The 25,283-nt window shown below is 35.4% G+C and overlaps 1 long non-coding RNA gene and 1 pseudogene across 4 annotated transcripts; one reads left to right on the top strand and one right to left on the bottom strand.

The window, feature by feature from the left end:
• Positions 1-3,385: 3,385 nt before the first annotated feature.
• LOC115065933 (uncharacterized) lies at positions 3,386-4,584 on the bottom strand (annotated as a pseudogene).
• Positions 4,585-15,956: 11,372 nt separating this feature from the next.
• On the top strand, positions 15,957-20,978 carry LOC125778190 (uncharacterized). Of its 4 annotated transcripts, none has more exons than XR_007422561.1 (3): positions 15,957-18,419; positions 18,487-18,983; positions 19,037-20,978. It is a non-coding gene; the product is annotated as an uncharacterized LOC125778190 (long non-coding RNA). The 4 variants fall into 4 exon arrangements; XR_007422560.1 differs by having other exon boundaries at positions 15,958-17,986; positions 18,078-18,983; XR_007422559.1 differs by having other exon boundaries at positions 15,961-18,419; positions 18,483-18,983.
• Positions 20,979-25,283: the final 4,305 nt, after the last annotated feature.

The following is a 25,283-nucleotide window of genomic DNA, read 5'->3' on the forward strand; positions in this document are numbered from 1 at the left end:
GTACTGCCGTTAATTCGACTTTGAACATAGGGACATAATCCGAGGTAAAAAACTAATTTAATTTCACCATCACCTTCATCTGCAACAAGAAAACGTAATTTTAGCGCCGAGTTGTTAAAGGTTTTAGAGGAAATAATTCAAACTGTTCGACAGCACAATAATTTGTGCGAAAGATTTTTAACCCTTATGGAGAAAATCGCAGAGAAACTTTAAGTTTAGGCACGATTCCGATTACTTTGGCGGAGGGGAAAACCCGAATTTCCGTATAAATGGGGTATGTACGGATAGGGGAGCTTCTCCAGAGGAGGAATATCCAAAAATAACATAAAAATAACTAATATTTTTTGAAATATTCACGTTTAAAAATTCAAAAATTTGCACTAGAAACACATGTTATTTCTCCATGTTTCACTAATTTTTCACGTTTTTTACTATGTATATTCAAATATACACCCTAAGCATTGAAATAAGCTCACATTTCACATTTATTTTGCAATTTTTCAACTAAATTTAGTAATTTAAAAATCACTTGTCAAATTAATGGCTGAAAAGTTTAGAGCGCTTATACATATTTACAAGGAAAACCAGCACCACACCTTAAAAACCGAAAGTGAAGGATTTTTAAGCGTTTCACAGCGTTTTCTTTGTTTGTACTTTCGAGTAATTCTTTTTTCTTTATTAACTATAAAAAAAAAAAACTAAAAAGAAGATTTTTCAAGCTAAAATTGAATATGTGAACACTTTTCCATATACATAAAAAATAAACACAGATAAGTAAAATCGTGTGATAATATTATAATATTACGAGCGAATACCCGTGGTGACTGAAGAACTTTCGCGTAGCACTCCTTTCTGCTTTGGCGGCCTTCGGCCGCGCTCTAAAAAAATAACCCTAGCCGAGCGAATACCCGGGGTGACTGAAGTACTTTCGCGTAGTACTCCTTTCTGCGTTGAAAATAAAAAATACATATATTGACTTTTTGTTATAAAGTGGTTATAACTTATGGTTGTCATGCACTCAAAATTTAAGTTTTCCTTATAAAATGGTAAATTTTGGTTATTATATCTGTCAGCGATTTCCATTTATTTTTGATGATACATTGGTTTGTATTTTAGGCGACGATATATATATTATTATATTTAAAATATGAGTTTTGGGTATGAAGTGGTTATATTTTTCGGTTATCATGCACTCATATTGAAAGAAAATTTGAGTTTTCGTACTGTACTGTATACTTTACACTTTATTACGTAATCACTACATATTATAAAACAAAGTCACTTTTTCTGTCCTTTTGTCCCCTTAAATGTTTAAATCTTGAAAACTAAGCAACTGATTTTGATGCGGTTTTTTTTAATAGATAGATTGCTTGAAGAGGAAGGTTTATGTCATTATAATTTGAAGAAATATATAAAGGGGGCGTGGCACTCGGACAAAATGTGGTAAAAAACCATATATTTTTTGTTTACACAGCCATACATCATAAAAGAATTCACCGATTAAAATGAAACTTACTTGAAGTTAAACTTTTAAATATTTACTCAAAAAAATAGTTGATTCATTTCTTATTTAACCAAAATTGTTTAAACAAGAGCAGCACTTTTAAGAAGTTATGTGGGAATCTCACCCCACCTCATTCGTGTTGAATTAGATCGTGTGGTGAAAGAACTCGGTACGTACACATGTATGTAAGTACATACATATGTACAAATCTCTCGCATCATTAAATTTCGGGCGTAAATATGTATGTATGTATTTTCAATTCATGTCGTTATTACCGTACTGAATTCCATGTAATTCGGGGGTGTTGTGGAATCTGATAGTTGTCGGAATCGGAATTGAAACCGATCAAAAAAAACAGTAGGTGTCATGAATTCAGATATTATTGGTTTGATGTTCGAAACAGAATTTGTATCGGTTTTGGGTGTCATCGAAACCAATTTTATCGGTTTTGCTATCAGAAATAAAACAAGAAGATAATCGCCAACAGATTTGAATATTCAGTTTATATTTCTGTGTGTTGTTAGACGGTTGAGAAAATGTAAGTTCAGGAATTTATTTATTATGTTCTTACAAAGTAATTAACTTTATTTTTGTAGGGGAAAACATAAGAATAGAACGCAAAATACGATCATAATTGAATTTATGGAAAAAATCCAGATATCTTAAGAGGGTTTACGAAACGCAATAAGCCGACAATAGAATCGTTATGGCAGGAATTAACTGAATCGCTTAATGCTGCAGGTCCTCCACACAAAGATGTAAACGGGTGGAAAAGGTAAGTAAATTTCAGTCAAAATTAAACTGCAATTAAAACAAACTTATTTCTATAGGTTATAACTGAGTGGAAGAGCGAAATCAAAAGAAAATTAGCTCACAACAAAATTGAGAGTCGAGCAACAGGAGGTGGCCCATTTTCTAAATATCAGCTCACTCCAAACGAAGAAACTATTGTGCGTCTTTGTGTCATTTCTCAAACTATAGAAGGCATACCAGGTGTTGCTCTTGGCACCCAACCCGTCAATGAAAATTTAAATATTACATTTGCAGGGGTGAATGTAGATTTGTCTTCCTCATCGTCAGAGCAACAAAATATAAACTCAAGTTATAATGCATCCAATAGACAACAAGTTGTTGCTAATAAAATAAATATGTAAAAATGCAAAAAAAATTTAGGGTATGAATTTAGATATTCCAAAAATAGCAAGCAAATCTTCATGGTATAAAGAAAGGGGAATTGTTTTACTCCAAATGTAACGCGTGCGGGCCACGGACAGTAATGTATAAATCAAAACTGCGGGATCGATTTTAATCATTTTTTCAGTGAGTGACATAGGCCTTATATTTTATTTCTGTGCGAAGCCGGGGCGGGTTGCTAGTATTATTATATAATATTATATAATATTACTTATACATATGTATGTATATATAATATTAATATATAAAATTACTAATACATGTATATAATATTACTTATTTGCTTAATAAATTTAAAAAAGAAAATATCCATATACATGAATAGAGGAATTTTTGCGAAAAAGAGGAATTTCAGCCAAGTAAAGGTAAAAAACCTGTTAAAAGTGTAAAATGTAGATTTATTTAAAAGATTATAGTGCAATTTAATTAATTTGAAGTGAATTTTTGAACTTTAAGGCCGAATATCTCCTAAACTAAGCGTTTGCGGACCCTATAACCCTATATGTTTTTTAAGGAGGACTTCCTCTTTCAAATCGCCAAGAAAGTCGTAATTGTGCCTAAGTTTAAAAAAATTTTATCGTTTTTTCTAGTCCTAGACCATTATTTAATGAAATGTTTTGTTATTTTCTAGTCTTAAAACATTATATAATGTAACAAAAAATGAATTTAAATAAAAAAATGATCTGTTTAAAAAATTGTTGTTTGTAATTATGTGTACTATATTTGTTTTCTGCTACTCTATACATCTATACTCACGAAAACTCAGAGCTATTGAATTTCTAATAGCCGATGCTGTTACATCATTTTCTCCAGCTCTTGTAGTGTGATGTTAAATTTCTGTAATTATTTCTGCAGCATTTTGGATCCACGAAGACGGAATTTCATCATTTTCAATTTTTAGAAAATTGTGCAAAATACAGCATGCATGTATAATAACGTTAACGTTTTTTAGAGCTACCGGTAAACCTCTGCCAATTTTTCTAAATCGGACTTTTAGTTGACCGAAAGCATTCTCTATCACTCTGCCACATTTGGATAAACGATAGTTAAATGTTTTTTCTAACACTGGTTGATTTGGTGGGTATGGAAAGAGTATGGAAAAGGCTAAGTAATACGGGGACGTTAACATCTCCAATCATTTTGATGCTCTGAGCAAAAATATCAGCGGTTTCATGAAATTTCTTTAAGGAACTACCTTCAAAAATGTAAGAATCGTTATTTCTTCCAGTTGACCCAACATGTATATATGTAAATTTTGATCTATAAAATAGTGAAAGGATATATATAAATATTTCCAATAAGTATATGAAATTTACCTATAGTCGCAATTTGCCAGCAGAACAACTGAATACCACCCCTCATAATTGTAATAATCGATCGCATCTTCCTTTTTCAGCTGACCCTCTATGTGGCAGCCATCTATTGCTCCAAAACATTGCGGAAAACCAAGGTGTGCAAAACCTTGTACATTTCGCTCTACTTCTTCTGTGCTTGGGGGATAGGAATTGATGCATCCGATAAATTTGTGCACACAGCTTTGCAAAAATCCACAACTATTTCCCCAACTGTGGTGCGTCCTATGCCAAATAAACTTGCTACAGTTCTGTATTCCGCTGAAAAACATAACGCATACAACGCAATAGCCACTCTTTTCTGAAGTGGAATGCAAAGTCGCATGTTGTTGTTGGACTTTCCGATTTCCTTAACCTTTTCAAATACTTTGTAAAAAGCTTCTTTATTTACACGAAAGTTTTCTTTAAATCGGATGTCATCCATCTTTTTGACATTGTACTGCCCATTTCGGTCCTTTTATTAATAACATATATAAATGAAGGGTATAAAATATAAATATTCAATATACAATATATTAAACTTAGAAATTTCCGGGCGCTTCTTTCCATTATTTCTGAAGACTCCACTTTGGTAGTAGTTTCCAGTATCGCTTTTGTCAATTCAATCATCAATTTAATCTTTTGAAGCAGTTTTAATAGTAATGTATTTATACTTTTTTTTAACAAATTGTGGTATTGTGGTATTGCACCATCTCACAGTGGTCGGTCTTGTATGGAATCAGCGGCCAAAAATACTTCAACTGCCTATATAAAAGTGAAACTTTTGCCAAAGCTTTTTAAAATCTCCCTCTCTCATTTTCCACTCCGCCATCCTCCGATGGTAACAAATTTTAATTAATTATATTAAATTAAAAAGTTGATAAACGAAAAAAGAATTTTTTTGAATATTAATCAACTAAATGAACAACTGATTTTAATAAAATTGATTTACTTTTGCATGATGCATTTCTTTGACTGAAACCCTGATTTGTAGCGATTCGTTAGTTCTTTCGTGTATGATAGAGTCGATACATCTTAACGTCCTTATTGCTTGACTCAGCAGATTCTTATGAGAGCTCTCCAATTGAAACTGGTGCATATTGTGTTATTCAATTATTCAATCGGGAGCGTAAATTAAAATTTTACGGACTGACGAAGGAAGATAATCCAGGAATATTTTGAAGTTAATTCCTTTGCAGGATCTAGTGCAAATCTAGTGCATTTAGGGTTCCTTTTGAAATTGAATTTGAATTCGAACAGGACGGCAATAGCGGGTGGACGAAGGTCTGCAGTTTTTCCAAATTTGTTTGTGCTCTTCATCATTTTGCGACATACAATATGTCGTGAGAAATAAATTATTGTCTTCCAAATTATTATTTTTAAATTTCTGCGTATATTCCCTCTGACCAGGAATGCCATTTAAGCCACATATTCCTATTGATAATAGGTAATTAGAGTACTCATTCCGTTCTTACATTTGTGACGCAATGTGGTCCAATAATTTCTTTATTTCAATTTCAACATCAAATTCTGAGACCTTTATTTGCTCAGGATAACTATTTTTCCTTTAAAATGTTATCAAACCAGGATAAAAAGTTAATATCAAGTTTTTTGTTAACGAAGCTCCTAGTAAGTAGATACTGAAGCTTAATTGAATTTGCTTCGGTGATAAGTGATATTTCTTCACACATTTTCTAAACACCAAAATTCAAAAATATAATAGTATATATAGGCGTGAAAGTTTACACCGATATGATGTGCCTAAATAAAAGTACGTATAAAACAAACATTTGATAAAAGTGAAAAAATAATAAAATGAAAACCAAAGTTGAAATATGTACATATCGTCACCTAAAATGCAAAATAACGTAACAACATTTTCGGAAATTTACAGTGGCATGAATAAAACACGAAATAAAATGGAACATGAGTTAAACAAAATTTTAATATTGGTTAAAACTGGTTTATATCTGACCGCAAAACCTGAAAATGTTGAGCATATGTAATATTATGTATGTAATTTGAAGTAGTGAAGCGTAATCAATAAGACACTCAATTTCGAATTTTTTGATGATACGTTATTTTGCATTTCAGGTGACGATATATGTATGATGAAAAAAAAACAATAAAATATGCACGAATATGCATACACATAAGTACAAAAACTTATAATAAATAACACAAAAAAAACACATGCCTGGTAGAATAACATGAATAACAAAGAAAGTTGCAAAAAGTTGCAGCTGAAATCAAAAGAATATACATAGAAAACATTAACTAATTTAAACAAACTTGATACATTTGAGGGCGAGACAGGGATCACAACTTTTTGTATGTAAGTATATCTTAAATCGATGTATAAGGAAAAACATACCACTCAAAAGGGCACTTATAAAACAATTGTTTTAAAATAATAAAACAACATATTATTACATAAAAACCACTCTGTTATATAACATATACCTTTATTATCAGTATTCATTTCGTTTTATGGCGATTAAACACGACTTTATATTGCAATTTAATTTATTACGAGGGCTGCTATATACATTTCATATTTATCAACGAAAATGTTGTTTTTTTTTTCGTTGGATTTGGCTCGTCTTGGAGGACCCACACGGTCGATTGCTGTTTTGTTTCGGGTTCATATGCATAGATCCATGATTCATCACCTGTGACGATCTTATAAACGTCTTTTGAAGCACCGCGACCGTATTTTTTCAGCATTTCTTTACACCAATCCACACGAGCCTATTTTTGAGCGATTGTCAAATTGTGCGGGATCCAACGAGAACAAACCTTTTTTACGGCCAGGTGTTCATGCAATATCGAATGCATGCTGGTGGGAGAAATGCATGCCTCTATCGAATATCGAATACATGCCTCTATCTGAAGGTATGTTACATGACGGTCTTGCATTATCAGTTCACGTACGGCATCGATGTTTTCTGGCACAACGGCTGTTTTTGGACGACCTTCACGGAATTCGTCTTTGAGCGAGCGTCGGCCACGATTGAATTCGTTGTACCAGTTTTTCACAGTGCTATAGGATGGTGCTTCATAATCATACAAAGATTTTAGTTCATCGATGCACTCTTGTCGTGATAATCTACGTCGAAAGTTGTGAAAAATGATCGCACGAAAATGTTCACGAGTTAATTCCATTTTTTGGCAGAGATGAATTTTTGAATTCCCTGTAAATAAAACAATTCACGATTAAATGACAAAACGTTCTTAGTGATGTTATGATAAAAAATGTCAAACTTTCCAATGGAAATGTCAGATTGCACCTGGCAACACTTAGTGTTGCCTAGTCCAGAAATATATATAGCAGCCTACGTATAAGAGGTAATTTTTAAGCTATTTTCACTGCACAGTCCGCGTGTTTCTATTGTCTCACTTCTCTCGCTTTTCGTAGCCCCTACGACTGGGATAAAGGAAAAATGTATTCACCGTTAGTTTTATTGGTGTTTTAAGAAATAGGCTTAATACAAATGGTAAATTTCAAACTTTTATTTTTTTATTTTTGGCCTATGAAATCGACCAGTGTGCATCTGCGCGGCTAACTCGCATCGCTGGTGTCTGTCACCTATAAATTTGAATCTGATTAAGTGCGCAGTTAATCAGGGTTAACGCTGTCGCCTGTCAAGGCTATAAGTCTATCGTTGTGAAAACCTTTGCTTTGCCTAGATTTTGAATTGTCATAGCAACATCTGGGATAGGATATCTATCAGTGATAGTCTGAGCGTTAAGCTTCCGAAAATCTACTACCACTCGTCTTTTAGGTTTCCCTTCGGTATCGGTACCTTTTTTTTGCGACGTTCCAGATGGAAGATTTGCAAGCACTTTTACTACGATGAATAATTTGGTTATCTAACAATTTATATATTTCTTTGTTTATAAATTCATTGTCTGCTATCGGATACGGATACTGCTTCACCCAAATAGGACCTTTTAATTCTGTCCTAATTGTAGCTTGTATTGTAGTCATAAACGGAAGGATTTCGTTAGTTTCGTCATTTATTCCCACGATATTTTCAATTTCAGCTTTATATGTGTCGTCATTGATTATGAAATTCACTTTTTGGTTGCTAACTACTTGCTTCTTATATTTATTAGAGACTTTATACTCGAAAATGTTAATTTCTGCTTTCAAGACCCTTAGACCGTGTTCACCCAGAAGCATATCGAACTCCTCTAAAGCTTCGGATTCAAAAAATACTAAATTATGTTTGAATAAAGTAATAATTTTCTTATCTTTGGTCAATGAGTATCCATGAAACGTTTTAACTTTAACCCGTTTTATGGGTATAGATTGTCATATTTTATGTTACACTTAACACTAATATAATTATTTGTCGCACCTGTATCAATAAAAATATTAACGGATTTACCTGTCGTTTGACAGCGCCTTTGGAGACACGGTAATCCGTTTATTCTCCTAAAAAAATACTTCCTGTCTCGTAGATGTCGTCAGTATGTGGGGCGAGTGATCGTAGGTCTTCGTCTCTGGTCTGGTTTACTCGTTGTACTTTGTTGGTGTTGTAATTCCTTGAAGAAGGAATCTTCAGCGTTTTGCTGCTTGTTGATCTTCTCTCAACGGCTTATAAAATCGTTCAGATTGCTGAAAGTTTTTCCTTTGGAGGGGTTGATTGTTGTATTGTGTTGGTCGTACGTGTTGACGAGTGTCATCTACTTCCATTGGTTCTTGGTATGGTTGTTGGTTATATTGTGCCTGCACACCTGGGTTATATCTCCTTCTATCATCATATCTCTGTTGTGGAGGTTATATCTTTGTGGTGTAATTTGTGCGTCGAACTGCATGTTCGCATGTTCGATTACATATGTGGTTTCCAAGTCTTTTGGGTGATGACTGTATATTATGCTGCTGTAAATCTGCTTGTGATGGATGCAGATTCTTTAATTGTTGTTGTGTAATTCTACATGATGATCTGTCGCAGTGACTGTCTGGGAGGATTGTTATGCTTCTAGTATATTTACCTTTAATTTTGTGTTATTTAGAACCTGTTATCACTTATGTTATAACGTAACCACTTCCTATATAACACAATTGAGCCATTTGAGCCTTTCACTTTCCAATACACAAATCAAGAAACAATTAATATAACGAGATAAAATTTCGCACTAATAATTCTTTTAATGTATGCAACCTTATCATCAAAAATTGCCCAAATCTAACCGAAACTGTTCAAGCCTCTAAGTACGGAATGTGTGGACCACTGTACATATAGTTGACTTTTAACCGAAAATGTCGTTCAATGCGGGAAATATATGTACATACAAGGTGCGTTAGAATCTGCTATCTTTATCGATTGTTCAGTGAGAATTTTATGACATTTCATCGATTGGAAGTGAAGTTATTGCGTTTTAAGTGTCAGTATGTTTGTGTGATCGGTGCGAAAATGAGCTCCGAACAAAGAGCCAACAATACATTTTGTTTTAAAATTGGTAAAACTTTTACCGAAATGTTTCAATTGATGAAACCAGTTCATGGCGATGATTACCTATCCCGTAGCAGAGTGCACGAGTGGTTTCAACGTTTTCAAAGTGGTCATGGGACATAAATGACGATCAACATATGGGCCAATCAAAATCCGTGATCACCGGAAATTCCATCGAAACTGAGCGTGAATTCATCAAAAATCAGCCAAAATCATCATTGATCATGGAAGAGGAATTGAACATCTCCAAAACATCGATTTGTAGCATTATGACCGAACATTTGGACTTACGAAAGGTGTGTGCACGGTTTGTTCCGCACAAATTGACTGACGATCAAAAATTTCATCGATCGACGCTTGTGACCGATGATTTGACCAAAAATCACATTTAAACCATTAACCACTGCTGTATTTACCTGATATTGCACCGTGCGACTTCTTCCTTTTCGGAAAAATGTATTTGCCTATGAGAGGAAAGCGTTATGCAGACGTAGAGACCATTCACCGGTATACTGGCGACCATACCAGCCAACGAGCTAAAACACTCGTTCGACATGCTTTTGGACCGTGCAAAAAGTTATATTGTTCTGATTTTTTTAAGTCCAATTAAAATTCAGAAATAATATATTGACAATAATAATTCTGTATATCAAAAATGGGTTGAATCGGGTCAATACTTACCTAAGCCCCATATACCTAATATAAAAATTTTCGAAGAAGACTTTAGCTGGATATATCGGCCAATATTTGAATTACTCAATGAATGTTACAGAACGTGTTTTACTCATAATGTCCGCAGGTAAATAGTATTACCAAAATTCATCTCCGAACTTCCAGTTGACTTTGCTTCATATGATTGGTGATTGTATGTGAGATACCTTAGTGAACCCCAGTGAACATTTTTGAGTATATGGTATGATAACAGTTAATATAGTAGATAAAATCAGGTCGGTATTACCCCATCTTCCATATATGAGGTTTGACAATTAAGTAATGAGACTGAAAGCTAAAGCTGTCACCTTGAAATTCCATTTCTCTTTTTCCGGCATCCCTCCCCTCTCCATTGATATACATATGTACCATCGCTCTAGCTTGTTTAGTTCGCCTGCTGCGTCAAGTTGAGTAGACGTGTGTTTGTAGTGCTCGTCATAAAAATGGAAAAACGAAATCAAGAGCAACGCGTCGCGATAAAATTTTGCGCCAGATTGGGCAAAACAGCTTCGGAAACGTACGCTAAAAGTGTAAGAGTGTATGGTTATAGTACTCTTAGTCGTGCCCAGGTATTTCGATGGCACAAGGAGTTTAAGGAGGGGCGTGAAAGCGTGAAAAACGAGGCGCGGTGTGGGAGACCAGTCGAGGTGCGGACTGACGCGAATGCGCAGCGTGTCCGCGTATTAATCCGTGAAGATCGGCGTTTAACAGCTCGAATGTTGGCCTCGGAACTGAGTCTACTGTTGCCAAGTACTCAAAAGATTGCAAAAACGAGTCAACAGGGTGCGCCCAGACATCGCTCGTAACTGGATCCTCGATAGAACCATGTAAGCGATGTTGAGGAGGCTTATCCCACGGTAGTTGGCGCAGATTGTGGGGTCTCCTTTTTACGGATTGGGCATAGCACACATAAATTCCAATCGTTGGGCATGCTTTCGTCCGACCATATTTTGCAAAGAAGCTGATGCATCCTCTTCAGTTCGTCGCCGCCGTGTTTGAATAGCTCGGTCGGCAATCCATCGGCCCTCGCCGCAGGAGTGCAAGCCGAGTAAAAAATCGGTCGGCTGTCTGTTGTGAATACAGCTTCTCGACGTCGAACCTTCCTTGTTTTTGTTGGCGTGCGTTTTTTGCTGCACAGAGGCGGGTGCGAATCTTGGCTGCAACAATATAGTCGTCCGGGTCGATGTTAGGACCTCGGAGCGCACACACATCTAAAACACTGGAGACGTGTCTTCCGTCTATCACGACATGATCGACCTGGTTGGTGGTTTTTCGATCCGGAGACTGCCAGGTAGCTTGATGAATCTTCTTATGCTGGAATCTAGTTCTACAGATAACCATATTTCGGGTCCCGGCGAAGTCGATCAGCCTCAACCTCAACCCATTTGGGGATGTTTCCTCGTGGAGGCTGAATTTACCGACCGTAGTGCCAAAGATACCTTATTTGCCCACCCTGGTGTTGAAGTCGCCAAGCACGATTTTGACATCGTGGCCGGGGCAACTCTCATAAGTGCGCTCCAAGCACTCATAAAAGGCATTTTTGGTCACATCGTCCTTCTCTTCCGTCGGGGCGTGGGCGTAAATTAGCGGTATGTTGAAGAACTTCGCTTTGATGCGGATTGTGGCTAGACGTTCATTCATAGGAGTGAATGATAGTACTCGGCGATTATATGGCCACTGAAGTAAATGCCATAAGGACCTACTCGTCTCTGTCCTTGTACCGTCCATCGCATTTCTTGGAGGGCGGTGATGTCAGCCTTTATTTTCACATCAACATCGACCAGCTGGGCAGCGGCACCTTCCCAATTAAGGGACCGGACATTCCAGATGCATGCCCTCAAATCATAGTCCTTAATTCGTTTGCCATGGTCGTCATCAAAAGGGGGGTCACTCATCCGAGATTTGTTGTTTCCTTTCATTGGGGGTGTTTTTTTACGTGGCGGATCCCAAGCCCAGCGCACAACCCTAAGTAGGGAATATTTCGCCTTCAAACGGATGTTCTCAGGCTACCCAGAGGATACTTGGTCAGAATCGTTTCTGGCCACTCCCAAGTGAATGGCGATCAGAGAACTTGTCTCACTTGCGTGAACTTCTACACATGACTCCATCCTTCACAAATCGAAATGGAATTTAAAATTGTGTTACGTATGAAGTAGCCATACTTGTAGTCAAATTTCGCCCATTTTCGCACTGTGACATATGTGAGAAAGAATGCTACGTAGTATATTTAGTCGGGTCGAGTCCCGAGATTTGTGATTTCACCAAAAAGTGGGCGGCGCCATACCCATCGTCAAACTTTCACACTGGCTCCCACAAAGCCCTCTGATAACATCTCAGAGGTAAAATTTAATGACCTTAGTTATTAATTTATTGCGCTTTTAGTAGTTTTGAACAGTACCGTAACATGAGGATTGAGCGGTTTATCTTCTGATTTCAACTATTTTCAGACTGTCGGTTGAAGTTCTTATAATATTTGTGCTAAGGAAACTTGGTTGTTATAACTTAAGTCGTTGAGGAGATATGTATATTATTTAGATAGTGGGTCCATTCTCACTTTTTCAAAATTTTCTGGCTCTAGCTACTAGGATCTCCTGTGCCAAATTATAGTTTTATATCTTAATATAGTGCTTAGTTATGGTTTTATAGGCTTTCGGTGTTTTGAGTTTTGTGGGCGTGACAGTGGTCCGATTACGCCCTTCTACGAACTCGGACTTTGTTTTTACTAAGGAACGCGCATACCAAGTTTCATCAAGATATCGCAATTTTTACACAAGTTACAGCTTTCACGGACAAACAAACACCGTAATAGGTGAACAAACCTATTATACTCTGTAGCAACATGTTAGTTAGGTTAAATGGCTGATCAAAGATTGCACGTGAACTACTATATGTAGTCCTTTGTTATGCTATAAAAAACAAGAACTCCTGTGTTCGAACTAAATATAAGTTGCCAATACAAATTTCCAAAGACGTTTAATTTCCCGCCAGCTCGTATGCCTAAAGGTATGCGTACCCAAGTGTTTAAGTCTTGACCTCCCAAATTGGGGACAGTCAAGAAGGAAGTGTTGAGTTGTTTGCACCTCATCTTCTTTCATACAGCTTCTGCAGATGGCGTCTGATCCAGTCTTACTGCGTGGACGCCAATAGGCCCGTTGAAAGCCCCACAACTAGGGATAGGCTAACCTTACTGAGGGCAAATCTTCTTGGGCTTTTGCGATAGCGTATGTATCGATTGTGTCCCAGCGCTGATCAAGCTTCCGCGAAGCCCAGCAATTTCGTAGTAGAACACAAGAGGATACGGCTCTAGAGTGCCTTTCCTTGCTAACACATCAGCTTCACAGTTTCCTGCGATTGGGCTGTAACCAGTCTTATCACAAAGACACTTAATACTATTGATAGCAATGTTGGAAACTCTTCAACCAGCCCTGAACGCACTATTAATGAGTTCAAAGCTAATATCGCCGCTCTGATATGTGAGTGCATGGTCACTTCTCTTGAGAAGACTGCACTCCGGAGTAGAAAATCGCCCGCTACTTTAATGGTTGCAACCTCGGCCTGGAAGACACTGCAGTAGTCAGAAAGTCTGAAACTGGAGTTGATAGAGAGCTCCCGACACCTCCACCAACCTTTCCCCCAATCTTTGACCCATTCGTGAAGACGCTCTCCCCACAACTCCGCCAGAGTTCGGTTTGGCGACTCCATGATTCAAGTGATCCAGTATGAAGTCAAAATGAATGAAGATTTCCGAGTGTTCACACCCGGGTTCTTTTAAGAACAGAGAGTCTGAGTCTGATAGCTACTTTCGTAGCCATCCACCTTCCGGCGATGTCCACGGGCAATATGAGCAGGATGACGTCAAGAGCCATGAGTGGACCATATTGCACCACACATGCTGATGAACACCGGCCATTGAACGCTGTCGAGTTTTCACCACATAAAGACTCCATAAAACATGATGGACATGATTATGGTGTCGTTGAGCCAGAGGACCGTTTTCGGTAAGAGACCCCACCTTTTGCCAATGGCTCTTGTACAACAGTACAAAGCAATGGATGCCTGTTTTATCTCTCTTCGATATTCTGCTTCCATGAAAGCTTCCTTTCTAGGATGAGCCGTAGATATTTTACTGTGTCCGCTGGTTGCAAACGGATGTCTTCCATTTGTGGCAACGGTGCCGCCGGGATCTTGTATCCATTTCGGTTTTATTTGGGTTGATGGCAGACGATTATCGAGAAATCCGTTAAACTATGGATGTAATCGATAGTCCCAACGATTGTATTGGAGTTCTAGTCCAGCAGCCATGGTCAGATGAAGCAGTGAAATTCAGAGCATCATTTGAACGAATTGGCATGGATATAGCTGGTCCATTTCCAACCACTAAAATAGCACACAAATATGTACGTCATGGCCTGTATTAGCAACTAGCGAGAGGAAATTGGTAGATACGTTTTAAAATGATTCGGATACCTAAATAACCTTGTTCCTAATTGCTGCAGTACATGGGTTTGAAACCCCAAACAAAGATGGCATGAGAAATATAAATATGCTCAACTCCCATATCATTGAAAAGAGAGCGTAAAGGCCCATTCTCATAAAACTTTCCTTGCTTTGCGTGACAGGTCACAGTGAACCACAAAGCGTAGAAAACAATATGATCGATTGATTCCCTTTCAGCGTTTCTCTTTAATAAAAATGGCCTCTGCTTTACTTGACTTTGCGTTGAAAACTTTTTGTATGAGCATACTCATACAAAATCGTATATCGATTTTTTCTGTCAAAACAAATGTCTTTGACATTAGCAAATGAGCATAGCAAAAGTTCTGTGTGAATTGGCCACAAATAACCACATGAACTTTTCCAATTGACTGGATCTAGAAGGTTTTGACGTTTCGCAGTTGAAAACGGAGGGACGCCAGATCCAGATTTTTGAATGTGTAGACATATTAACATATAAACTGTTCAAAATTGCCGCCATTGAATCACCATTCGATGAAAAATTTGAAGAGCGTCAGGTAAGTTGTTAATTTTGTTTAATTTTTAATATTTTATTAATCAAGGGTGTTGTGGAATCCAAGACAGAATTGCTTAGATGTCAGAATTGAATGAATTCTGTTTGGATTTCGTCTTATCGAACATACGCAAAACCAATATTCGAATCAGCTGTTTACTAATGTTACAAAACTTGCAAATGAATACATTTGGAAACAGTCTTATTAAAATTTTTAATTAGTTACGAATTAAAGAAATATTTTAAGAAATTTAATTTAAATTACATTTATTACATCTTTAAATATCCCGATTTTTTTCCAAAAAACTCAACAATTCTTCTTTTATACTTATGTTTTCCCCGATAGAATTAAAGGTAAATTAATTCGAAATAGTAAAATAACTTTATTTCTTAACTTACATTTCAAATCTGTGAGCGACTATCTTCTTTCTTTGTTTCTGATTGCAAAACCGATAAAATTGGTTTCCGTGACACCCAAAGCCGAATTCTGAATTCTGTTTCGAATATCACACCAAAAATATCTGAATTCATGACACTTACTACTTTTTTTGATCGGTGAATGTTTATTAATTTATAATATTTTCAGAGCACTAAAAATCGAAGAAATATATTTGAAGTTTCATGCAGCCATACATATTTTCTGACAGTCTTTGAACAATTGCGCCCAAGCCTCATGGGGCTATTTGTAGAAGCCTTCTAACATCTCAACTCAAATCTTTCACCAACACTAACATTTTCACAGGCCACTTCGGTAAGTAAAACCTTAAAGATGCAGTTAATAGCGTTATTAAAAATCGTGGCTCCTACGAATACCATTCAACAATACGACTGCTAGATTTGGGTGCGGTTCAGTGTGAAACACAGCGCGCAATACTAAAGATGGATAATATATAATATTAGAGAGTGCAGCTAATAATCTCAATAAGAAAAGGCGATTATTTGAAAATTTAGTGTAATTGGAAAATGTGTTCAAAGTGCCATTTTTATTGATTGTGGCTTTATGTACCTGTGTGTTAAAAGGCGTTTTTTTTGTTATCTTTTTACTTTTTTTAATTTCGACAATAGTGAAAACGGGAACACTTTAGTATACCGTCCCAGGATTTCGGGAATAAAATGGGTAGAGAAGGTTCTCCAGATCAAGGATATATACATATAGTTATAGCCGCAGGAAGCTTGTAGTTTTCGAGATATTTACGTTTAAAGTAGAAAATCCCCACTATTTGAATTACATATTTTTTCGATTTAAAATAAATTTTACACTTATACACTTATAGTTTTATATCAATATTAAACTTATTGTTCAAATCTTTTTATTTGACAACTAAAGGGTCTGTCAAATAATCAGTGGTACCTTATCGACATCTTTTGTAAATGAACTAAAAGAAATAAAAAAACTAGATTACACTCAAAAAAAGGATTTTTGCATTGTTTATCGCAAAAAATCTTTTTATTACCCTCCATTGGGATGTGTCAAGTTTTTTTCGTGTAAAATACCTTTTTGTTAATCTTTCTCTCAATTGTATTTTTGTTAGTTTGTTAAAATATATTAATATGGTAACACTGACTATTTGACAGTTTGTAGCTCTTTCGTTATTGATTTCTATATTGAATAGATTTGAACAATAAGTAAAATATTGAATTAAAACTATTTTTGCATTATATAATTTAAAATAAATGTGTACAAACAAATTAGCGAAGTGCTAGTGGATATAAATCCTGGGACGGTATTCTAAAGCCGAACCTAATTATTATCTAGTGCGATTTTTCTATCATCGCAGTTCGGCTTTTTACATCGTTATTCGTATTTCTTATTATTATTCTATCATCACTTATTTCTATTATTGTGGTTTTGTTATTATATATAAATTCACATGTATTTGAAACTATACAGCTTTTACATAATTTAATTTTTTTTTTACATAATTTTATCACTTCATAATCGAAATAATTTTCGCCAATCTTGGTGACAACTTTTTCTTTTTCATTAATCTGCAATTTATTTTTATTTGGGAGTTATTATTTTAATTTTAGTTAAAAAAAAATCTTCGGTATTTGAATGGAAAATATTATTGTTTGATTTTTGTATACTACTACTCCTCCTTTGGCAATTTTAATTTGTAAAAATCAATTTCATATTTTTCAATTTCTTCCCCAGTTAACATAACATTTAGGCAATTCACAAGCTTTGTTGTATGTCTTATGTCATATTTTAATATTCTTAAAAAAATACGACACTTGTAAGCACCCTTAACTATTGTATGTCATATTTTGTCATATTCAGGCAGGTTCTGGAATCCGAGTAAAAGTGAATTTGAAAATAAACCTCAATCCGAGTGAATTTGGATTTGGTGTTCTGAAATCCGAACTTTTTGATTCACCGCAAAAATGAACTTAACAGCTAATAGCTGTCAATTTACCCAAAATAAATAACAATCTTTTAAGAAAAATAAGTGCATTAGCAATATTGGCGGTTATTTTACGTGAAAATGAAAGGAATACAGAAGAAGTTTACAGTAAGAGGATACTAGGGGCGTTTATTTATTCCAGAAATTCAAAAACTAAAATAAAATGAATTCAGCGCAAACAAAAACTTGTTTATGTATATATACTCGTATATTCTTTCTACGGCTGTTTGTTACAGTAATTTTGTTCCGCAAACACTTTAAGCTCGGCAATTTCAATTTCTTTCAGCTTTAGCTCATTGTCTTCTTGCCGTAACTTTTCCATCTGGTAATGATGACGCATACTTTCAATGTTTCCTTCTTTTAAGGTCACAGTAAGTTCTTTAACGGCCTCGCAAAGTGTAAATAAATTTGTGTTTATGTTTTTGGTTTCCTCCAAATTTTCTTTCAACCCATCCACTACAGCTTTCATGGCGTTTGTCTGTTCGCTGATGTTTGTCATGCAGTCAGCTACAACGGGTTCCCGCCTGCAAGACCGCCCCGCAGCGGCGACATTGGTAGTGGAGGGAAGAGGCTCTTCATCATCGGGAGTGTCAGAAGCTGAGTCATTCCTCTCTGATGGAACACCAAAGCTCTGCGTATTAGGCACGCCTTCTACCACTGTATATATGCCGCATAATTGGGCAATCGCGTCTTCTGTCGGAGTAAGGACATGCTTATTGAACGGTCCTCCCCCGGTTGCTCTGGCCTCGGAAGTATTATACGCCACTTTCTTTCTGATAAAGGCCTTCCAGTCCATCCAAACCTGTAAAAATATTTACAATTTAAATTACTTTGATAAGTTTTATTTGTTTGTTAACCTTTTTCCAGCCAGATACATCTTTTTGGGGGACCATTTTTATTTAAATCTGCCACTAAATCTCTCCATAGCGCGTCTACTTTTATTTTGTCGCCTTTGACAAATCCTCGGGCGATATTGCTGTGCTTCTCCATAAATTGAAGAAGGATTGCTACTTGGATTGCATTCTTGTGTTTGCCCCTTTAAAAGTTGTTAAAGTACGTGTTAAAACTACAATATTTTTAATTTTTAATTACTTACATTTCTTTTATACACCAAATCCGCAAATTGAAACTGATGTGAATGCTAACCGAATTTTTTCTTGTGAATTCGTTTCCAGAACATGCGTATTCACTCGGAATTCATTTTAGAAAAAGTGTGGAATGGAAATTGTGAAAGTGAAACACAGAACACCAAATGCCGGATTGAAAACGAATTTTGTTTGATATTCACTCGGAAGTGAATTCCAGAACCTGCCTGTATAGCTTCTTTATGTGAAAATCATGCATTGGCTCTATTAGGAGTTGAATCAAGTGAGTATTTGCATACATTTCTTCAATAAATACAAATATTTATACTTTGCCAGGTGACGAAGAAGACGAAGCTATTGAAAGTTTTTGAAGTAAAACTTCTTTAGGCGCGCTTGGCTTGGGGAGTAAACTGACGAACGCGTGACGAACACAGATGTGATCAGGCGAATTTGTAACGAAAAGTGTGATCAGGCGAGGCGAACGCAGAGAACGTATAATATAGAGAATGCTCACCGCGTTGCCAAATTTACGACATTTCATTTAACATATGTACATACATATTAAAAGACCAAGCGGTCGCGCATATTCACGTACATACATATGTATGTAATTATGTGTGCATGTAAACAAATTTGCAAGAACCAGAGAACTTAAAAGTATAGACAGAGAACATAAAATTTGTTAACATTGTTTGTAAGGTCGGAATTCGCCTCGCAATTTTAACATTGTTTACAATTCTCTCACATATTCTAACCGAGAATATGAAGAGACAGAAATATATGTATTTACGGCATATGATGACAAGGCATATATGCCGAAGAAGAGAATATGAAGAGACTCCCAACGAAGAATTTCGTTTTGCTAGTTTATATTTTGTTTCATTTTGACACCGAAAATGTGTACAAAATACATTATGTTCTCTGTCTCACATACGCAAGAATATGAAGAGACATAAATATATGTATGCATGAATATGAATATGAAGACATAAACACATGCATGCATGCTCCTTATGCAAGTTCATACATATGAATACATATTTACGCACGTTGGACGGCGAAGCTGTTACAGCGGCAAGGGAAGCGGTAACAATCGGCGATCGTTTGTTAGTTTCTTTCGCGTCTCGTCGCGTCAATGCTTCGACAGATTGATGTGCTGAACACATAGAACGCGACAGACTGCAAGCGCCATCTGAAGCTGATATTGAAATACACACATTCCTAAGGACACAGTTATTTAGGCAGCTGCACAACTACATAACTGTGTCCATAAGAACGTGTGTATTTTAATATTTGACAGATGTCGCTTGCAGCCTGCCCCGCTCTATGTGTTCCGGGCGTGACTCTTTGAGTTTCGGCCATTGATTGTCCGTGACAACGGAGATGCGAAAGATGCGTGCGACACTTGTTATTATGAATGTATGTACATATGTACATATGTATGTGGCTCGCATTTGTTTTCGTAACATACAGACAAATGTGCCAAAGAAATAATATACATATGTATGTATGTATATGCCATAGAAATTCTATTGGTACAAATATGGAAATGATAACGAAATAATGCGAATATGCACATTTCATGAAGGTCATCAATTTTCTTTGAAGAAATGAAGTTCATTTTGCACATCTTCACTTTGTAATAGTGGAAATAAATATAATTTATTTGAAATATTACTTTATTTAAATAAAAATAAAGAGGAATAAAATTAAAATAATTTTTCCTAATTTTTCCCGTGTTTTGGACGATGGAACAAACATCATAATGGTAGTTGTTTACATGTCGTCCAATAACACAGTTAATAATATCATAAAGTTTATATACAGAAGACTTATGATTTATGGTCGAGTAGGTTCTGAAGAACTAGGAGAAAACTATCATACGTTGCCACTAATCTTAGCAGGAGATTTCAATATCAATTTCGCATCCGAAAATGGACAACTCTTGATAAACTTTCTACGAGATAAATTAGAATTACAAATGAATAATGACCGTAATGAGCCAACTACAAGACATGGAACAACAATCGATGCAGTTTTTTCTAGATTTCTGTCTAATTTTAATTCTAAAATATATGTATCGTATTTCTCGTATCATAAGCCTATTGTCTCGGTTTTACAATCAACCACAGTAATTACTGATGTACCCAATAATGAAAATAACGAATAAAACAATGCAAAAAAATAAAAGATCTATGCAAAAGTATTAATTTACTAATGAAAACATAAAATAAATTTAAATATTTGTAGGAAATAAATATATGTATATGTGCATACATGTATATATTGCACACACACATTCATATATATACAGTGGCGGACAAAAGTCTACATACACCCCCTGTTTTCTTCGATGTGAGAGTACAAAAACTTTTTAGAAAATGTGTTGATACAGTTTTATTCTAATCTTCTTTCTAATAACAACAAACTTAAAAAATCCATTAATTAATATAAAACGACAAATTTATGGAATAAAAACTCAAATATTGTGTTGACAAAAGTCTACATACAGTACAAAAATATCTTAGTTCAGTGCGAAAAACTGTAAAAAATGCTACTTATTAAGATGTTTTAGTATTTAGTTGGGTCCCCATTGGTATCTATAACTGCTTGAAGACGCCGTGGCATTGATTCTGCTAAATTTGTCAACGCTGCAGATGTATGCTGTTCCAAGGTTCCAATATGGGCTCTTAGAGTATAGCAGAACTAGAAACTTGGTTCTTTCTAATTCTACGCTCCAAAATCTCCCAGACATGTTCAATAATATTCATATTTGGACTTTGAGGTGGTGTATTTAATTAATTTGGAGTATAATAATGCAACCAATCCTTGACAATTTGCGCCGCATGCATCGGATCGTTATCTTGTTGAAATATCCAACCGGAACCGAGCCCTAAATTATCCACCAAAGGCTTCAAATTATGTTGCAACAGAGACTTATACTTATAACCGTCCATTTCACCTTCAATAAAGTCCGAATTTCTAACTCCAGAGGCCGCAACAACTCCCCAAACCATTACGCTGCCGCCACCGAGCTTCACAATTGATACTACTGTTCTTCGGTTCAGCGTGGCGTTAGTTTTCCATCAAATTTTAGCACTTTCTCATCAGTGTTCTACCAAAAAGAGATTCCCTCTTTAGAATCATCTGTAAATGAAAACTTTTTTCCAAAAATCCATTTCCTTTTCTTTGTGTTTTTTGGCGAACTTTAAACGAATTTTCCGATTTTTTCAGAAATAAAAGGTTTCTTCCGTGGTGTTCTACTGTGGAATCCGTTATCGTTTAGAGTTTTTTTTTATTGTTCTTGGTTGGATACTCATTTGTGACGTACTCGCTATGCGTTCGGCTATATTTGGAGCATTTACTTTTGGATTTTGGTCTACTTCGTTGAGAATCAGGCTGACGTATCTACGAGATTGTTTTTTTGGGCGTCCACTGCGCGGTTTATTTTCGTTGGAACCATTATTTTTAAAGTTTTTTAGAATTGTCTGTACTGTTGCTCGACTCAAGTTTAAAATTTTAGAAATTTCACCATATGATTTTTTTTCTTTTCTTTCTTTTATCACCAAATTTCTTACATCAATTGATATTTCATTTCGCGGAGCCATTATAGCTATTGAAGTGTTTAAACCACAACTAAATTCAATAAATATCAAACAATAAACATATTGAAATAAAAGAAAAAGGCTAACGTTACCTTACTGTTAATATAACAATGTACAAAGTATGAGATTTGAACTGTATGTAGACTTTTGTCAAAGCAATTTTTGAGTTTTTCTTCCATAAATTTGTTGTTTTATGTTAAATAATAGATTTTTTTAGTTAATTGCTATTATAATAAATATTAGAATAAAACTGTATAAAACATTTTTCTAAAAACTTTTTGTACTCTCACATCGAAGAAAACAGGGGGTGTATGTAGACTTTGTCCGCCACTGTACATATAGAGAGAGAGAAAGAAGTTTTACTTCAGTCGTGCGGTCATAAGCACACTCTCTTTTTTTTGATCAGCATGAGTTGTTTGCTGAGCAACAGAAGAAGCGTTTATTTCGGCTTACTAAAATGTTCCAGTTGGCAGGGAAATGTGCTAAGGAATCTTGACGAAAGCAGATTCAATCAGATGCTTCGTGTTCGCCCGGAGTAATGCGAACGTATCTTTGAATTAATTAAAAATGACGCTGTTTTTAAGACAAGTTCAAGTGCTTCACAACTTCCATTCGAACTGCAACTCAAAATAGTGCTGTATCGGTTGGGATCTTCCGGCGATGGACAATCTGTTCGCAAAGTGGCTTCCTTATTTGGTGTGGGTGATGGAGGCACTATTAAAAATGTAACGCAACGAATTTTTAAAGCCATATTGCGATTAAAAAATGAGTTTTTATACTGGCCCAATGAAAGAGAAAGACTGGAAATTGTGTCCGCAACTGCGAAAGAAATGCCAGGGTGTGTGGGTTACATCGATGGTTCCGAAATAAAATTAGCTGAAGCACCAGTTATGTAGCATGAAATTTACTATTCGCGTAAACGTCAATATTCTGTAAAACTACAAGCGATTTGTGACTATAAATTGCGCATAAGACAGGTGACGATTGGTTACCCAGACAGTGTACATAACGCGAAAATATTTTCAAATTGTTCACTAGCAAAGCATCCGGAACGATTCTTGTCGACATTACAGTGGATCGCGGGAGATAGTGCCTATCCATTGAAACCATATTTAATAACGCCCTTTCGGCAAAACAGTGTTGAACATAGAAAAGAAGAAAGGGATTTATTCAACGCGTATTTTTCCAAATACCGTGTACGAATTGAGAATTGTTTTGGTCTTTTGAAAGAGAAATTCGGTAGTTTAAAGGAGCTTAAATTTAGAATGATCTCAACGTCTAATAAGAAGGATTGCAATGACTGGATTATGGTGTGTTGTATTCTTCACAACATGTTAATCAGTTTCGATATAGATAATGAAAACAGTAATGAAGTTTTGATGCCTCAATTGCCTTTAATATCAGAAAATAATAAGAGAAATTGCTTGCTTTGTTATATACAAAATCAAAATATTTAATACTTATGCACATATGTATATGCATTTGTTCTTTAATCATACAAGTTAATAAAAATGCATGATTATTTTGCTTAAATATAATCTAACCATATTTTTGATTTTGGTTCTTTTATTTTGGGTTAGGTACATTTATCATTTCATTTTCGTATTCTTCAAAAGGCACTAACTGTTAATATCACAACAAAACTTATATAATAAAAACTTCATTTAAACATAAAAAAACACATAATAATAAAAATAAATTTATAACAAAAGTGAACTAAAAATGTAGTGCATTGTAAAATTATTTATATTTTAGCCTAAGCTCTTCTATTGACAACCTCTCCTGCATTTGTAATTTCATTTTTTCAATTTCCAATTTGTCATTAATTTCTCCTTTTTTTAGTTCTATTTGTTTTTCTTTTAACTCTAATTCTTTTTCTTTGATTGACATTTTCCTTTCCCTTGCTGCAACATCCATCTTAAACTTTTGCTTCCTTATTTCTGCGATGTCGCCATGAACCTGTGTACAGAAAAAACAGTCTTTGCTTAAGTCCAGGGATAATGGGATGCCAACTTATGCCAGTTATTCCAGTGATGAGAAGCGCCTCAAAATAAGCGTTTTTTTTATACACATTTTCCATTATGGCCCAGATCGAACAAAGATTGGGAATTTTTGGGCATTTTAAATTAAAATACCCAACATTTATTATGATTGCAACAATTATTATATACTTGGACCTTTTAATATATGGGCGAAACTCTACTTAATTCCTTTTTTATGATTTTATGGTATATTAAAACAACTGACTTTCGATCTTTTTTTTCAATACTTAATAAGGTGAATTAAGCCCTGTTTAGTTTCTCAATTAATAAATGTTTTTAATCAATTGTAATAGAAAATTAATTCTATTATGCATTAAATTTACAAAACTGTTTCATTGTGAAAAAAAATAGTATTTAAATTTCGCATTTTCTTTGATTTTCATTGTTTTAAACAAAATTTTTATTAGGCGATCTTGAACGGCGGCAACAGAATTCCTCTCCGTTCACATTCTATATGATTTTGGTATAATTTTCAATCTTGGCCGTTTTCCAGTCATTCCAAATTGCATAAACGTCAACAAGACCTAACCCAATCCAGTCCCACTGTCAAGTAGTTCGGTAGGTGAGCGTCTCTCACATTTCCTGTGACAGGAGAGTTGGGGATCTCGTTATCTCTGCTTAAGTCTGTACTGTGAGAGTTCACTTTTGACTCTGATTTTCTTTTATTAAAAATTTCTTCCCTGCAATACATTTCTTAATTCTAATTTCTTAATAACTATGTATATATGTATATGTGTGTATTCACCCCCCCCCCCCCCCACCCCAATAGTGAGCCGTAACAAATGCCACATTGTAGCATCAAGAATATTAACGGAGCATTTAAGTTCTGTCGAAGAATGGCTAGCGAACTGGCGTATAAATGTGAATGAACAGAAGTGTAAGCACATTACATTCTCGCTAAGAACCAAATATGTGCCCGGCAGTAAAAATAAACAA

This window comes from Bactrocera dorsalis, chromosome 1 (assembly GCF_023373825.1).
Source record: "Bactrocera dorsalis isolate Fly_Bdor chromosome 1, ASM2337382v1, whole genome shotgun sequence".
NCBI lineage: Eukaryota > Metazoa > Arthropoda > Insecta > Diptera > Tephritidae > Bactrocera > Bactrocera dorsalis.